The sequence below is a fragment of the Trachymyrmex septentrionalis genome, unplaced genomic scaffold (genome assembly GCF_001594115.1).
Source record: "Trachymyrmex septentrionalis isolate Tsep2-gDNA-1 unplaced genomic scaffold, Tsep1.0 scaffold21, whole genome shotgun sequence".
Lineage (NCBI taxonomy): Eukaryota > Metazoa > Arthropoda > Insecta > Hymenoptera > Formicidae > Trachymyrmex > Trachymyrmex septentrionalis.
The window spans coordinates 286,185-290,294 of record NW_017305288.1 but is presented as its reverse complement, the minus strand read 5'-3'; positions in this window follow the sequence as shown (position 1 = coordinate 290,294).

Here is a 4,110-nt window from a genome sequence, read left to right as displayed (position 1 = left end):
TTTGCTATTATAAATTCATCGGATATAAATAGTTAGAATACGAAAATAAAATTGACGAGAAACGGTTTTTCAAAGAATATATTTGCCTTACAATAGAAATCACCACTTGCGTGTCTCTCTGCGGCGGCTCGTCGTCGTTTTTGGAACTTGCGACAGGCCGATAATTGTTACAAATAAAAATGATTCCACACGATGGAAATAAGAGGAAAATATTACATCTAATGTTAATTCGGTCTGAAATTATGTTAATTGATTGTAATAAAAAAATATTATTTGTTAAATGCGGACATCGATGCGAATTTTAATTTAAATAGTTTAAGGTTATTATTTATTTTTATTTTGTACTGAGGATGGTCAAATGGTGACCGAAACGTCTACTATGTACATTGTTATTATTGAATTATAACTTTTTGACATCTCTAGCGTGGCTGTATGCTCCTTTTTACTTAACCTTCTTAACATTGAGCCACTTTCTAATATTGAAAATTTTTTATAATGGTTTAATAATTAAAAATTGAAGTATTGTATTTCATTACGTGATTACATTTTTTACTAGTATACTATGTATGGGTATACTATGCAAGTGTAACTTGTCCTTACAACGTGATTCTGTAAACTCTAGGTTTACTGCAGCACTATTACAGTTATTGTAAGTATAAAAATACACATATACGACATTTATTTTTTTTAATTATTGAAGGAAGATAAGAAGAATCTTTATTAGATTTTTTATAAAGATCCGATGATTTGAAATCGATACCACTATTGTATTTCACTACGTGACATTTTTTCGATTTTTTGTTACTTTTTTAAATTTGATTACTTTTACCCCTTTTGTGATATTTATAAATTGAAAAAATGTTATAAATAATCAAATGGTTGTGTGTAAATGAGCTGGATGAAAGGTATTAAAAAAACGATTAATTTGATCAAGACATGAGTGAAACTTCTTTACTTTTGTATGGGTATACTGTGCAAGTGTAACTTGTCCTTCCACAACGTGATTCTGTAAAATCTAGGTTTACTACAGTAACTGCAGTTCTATTACAGTTATTGCAAGTATTACGTTCAAGCTCCGGAAATGGATTCATAGAAAAGAGGGAATAGAAAGGATGAAGTGTGGAAGGTCGGTCAGACTCTTGTCTCACAGGTATCCGCACAGAGGCCGCGAGTCGTACGCACCCTTTTTATGCTCGCTTCGGAATATGGGTCAACGTCGTAAATATGCTATTACACCTGTTTCCTACGAGCGGTGTGATCATCGGTCCAAATGTTGAGTCAGGGAATCCCTTTAATTCGGGAATAGACCACGTGCGATCTCAGAAAGGGCAAAGTTTAACTACGAGGTTTTATTAAGGTTTTTAGAAATTGAAGAATGAGAGACAGATGAATAATTATTAGCATTGTTCATTATTACCAACCAGAAGATAAAAAAACCACAACGTTATACAATAATAGGCTTATTTATTACAACTAATTTATACATTAATATGGTTACTAATAAAGGAAAGAAAATCTATAAATCTACACAATAATCTATTCAATAGCTATAATATATTTTTATGCATATTGATTAGTCAGGGAATCGGGTTTCAAGATGACGTGAGTATACAGGTTTTGTTTAGTTTATTTTGTGGATAGAACCGGAGGAAGGAGGAAAAAGATTAAAAAAGAATTCCACCGGAACTAAGTATAGATTGGCGGAATTTGGAATAAATAATACGGGAATACAGGAACTGGAATGTTGGCCGGTGATTGCATGTTGGTTTTCTTGGGGATCAAAATAATGAAGGCCGATCAGTGAAGGTCCCTTCAGGAATAGATGCGGTAGTCCGCGGGAATTGGCTAATGAATGACTCAAAAGTGTTCATCCTTTTAGGATGCGGAAATAGGATTTCGATAGCGGAGGAGGAATTTCCTCTAAGAACTCCGAACGCTGTCCGTAGAGTTCGTCGGGGACGGAATTCCTCTGGGGAAAACCGGGATGGAAATGACCGACGAATCGGTATTAGCGCAGAAGTGTCAGGAAAAATTCGTTTTGTCGGAGAAAACGCGGGTGACGGAGATCGAGGGAGAGATGAAGGAGTTCGACGGGGAGGTATTACTTCTAACGGGACGCGGTTAATAGAGCCGGTGGTGACGAAGAAAGCAATTCGTCCTCGGCTGGGCGACTCCGATCTCGAGAACCCCGGAGATACTTCTGGAACTAGTGGTCCAGGAGTCTCCGCGCTTCCTGATAGGCCCTTCTAAGCCAACCCTTATAGGGACGTTTTAGACGTGGCACACTATAATTTAACGTGAGTTAAGTATAGCATATATATATATATATATATTGCAACCGCATTCACAGCTAAGATTTTCTTATGTAATCAGATTACGGGTGACTTTAAATGGAATGCGACAGAAATGCGTCTTCATGCGGTCACTCTTAAGGGCAACACACAATTGCAAAACAATAGTTGGGCGCCAGGCACGAGTGAGCGTGCTTCTTTCTCGAAATTACGCGATATTTTCTCTATGCAATATTCTAACGAGCTGTGAACATCGTTGGGCTCTCAACCGGTAGCTCAACCTCAGAAATGGCAAAGGGGACGGTTCGTGGTCGAGGATAGAGGATCGTTTGGAGAAGCGAATAGTGACGACAATAAAGCACACAAGAATTAATAATAGCAAAATTAACAAGTACATCGCATAAGTCTTCGACTTCATTTACATCTGCCGACAAAATCGTGGCGATAAGATCTGATCAAACGCGATAGCGACTTCGCATCGGCCCCGAAATGCGTTACTCGGTGCGTATCAATTTCGTTAAAATTCGGCGGCACGAGCTCACGCTACGCAAGGACACTTTCGTGAATTATACGAACAATAATCCGCTGCTTCATCCGACGAATTTAAGAAGTAACGTAAACACGGCGTGATCTCGTGCGCACTCGCGGGGCTTCGCCACGCTCGACCGAAGGTCAGAAGGACAGAAAGCACCAAAACTAGACGCTACTAGACGGGAACCGCGTCATGCCTGTGTCGCATGTCCTGCGAAATTTGAGGGATCACAGGATCTTCTCGGGCCGCCTCGTGGCCTCGAGGCGCCTTCTCAGGGCTCTCGCCGTCCTTGAGGCGGAGAATGGCCACCTCTATCCTGCCATTTCACTCCTCGTTCCGCCTTGTGCCTGGAAGATGATGCGATAAAAGGTGTGATAAAAAATTTAGGAACGCAAAAATTCTCCTAAAAGCTTTCATGTCTTCCTTGTGCGACTGCAGAATGTAGACTGACTTTTTCGGCGGTTATGAGGAATACTTGAGGAACGTACCTAAATACTTTCTCAGGATGCGTTCGAGGAGCTCGCTATCAATCTTGGCTCGCGGAGCTAAAATAGCGTTAGCGAATACAAGCTGAGTATCAGTGTTCGTAAGCAACGGTATCAGTGTTAGTTTCCATTCCACGATACCAAAACCAACCAAACAGCAAAATGGAACAAGATCGAATTACTTATTAATCAAACATATTTATTTATAACTCACGATCTTACTGCTATTGTTGGCAAAAAATTTATCTTTATTTTATTATGAATTACTAAGTCATTAATATACATTATTTTTCGTAATAATATTTAAAAGGTATCGTTCGTTCAGCTTGTATTCGCTAACACTATCTTAGCTCCGCGAGTCGAAATTGATAGCGAGCTCCTCGAATGCATCTTGAGACAGTGATGGGAGATGACAAGAATTCGTCTGCTTTCGGAAACTTTGTGCACATGCGTAAAGTTGAGCAGTCTTAACTGACATACACATTTCATGGTATTATAAGCCCTAATAATGATATTAAGAAAGTTGTAGGGAGAAAAGAAAGGTTTTTATTAAAGATACATAGTGTGTTCATGAATAATAATAAATTTTGTCTTTTATTACGTCTGCAGCCAATTTATCATATGAATACCAACATATTGTTCGAAGAAATAGCATTCGAGAAAGTCACTATAATAACATACAATACCTAAGAGGTTAAAAGAGGAATAATTCATTACTATAACCTTAATTTAGGAAAAAATTTAGAACGGGTTGAGATTGTCCCTCCTAATTGGGCCGGTTAGTCAGATGTACAGGAGTCCC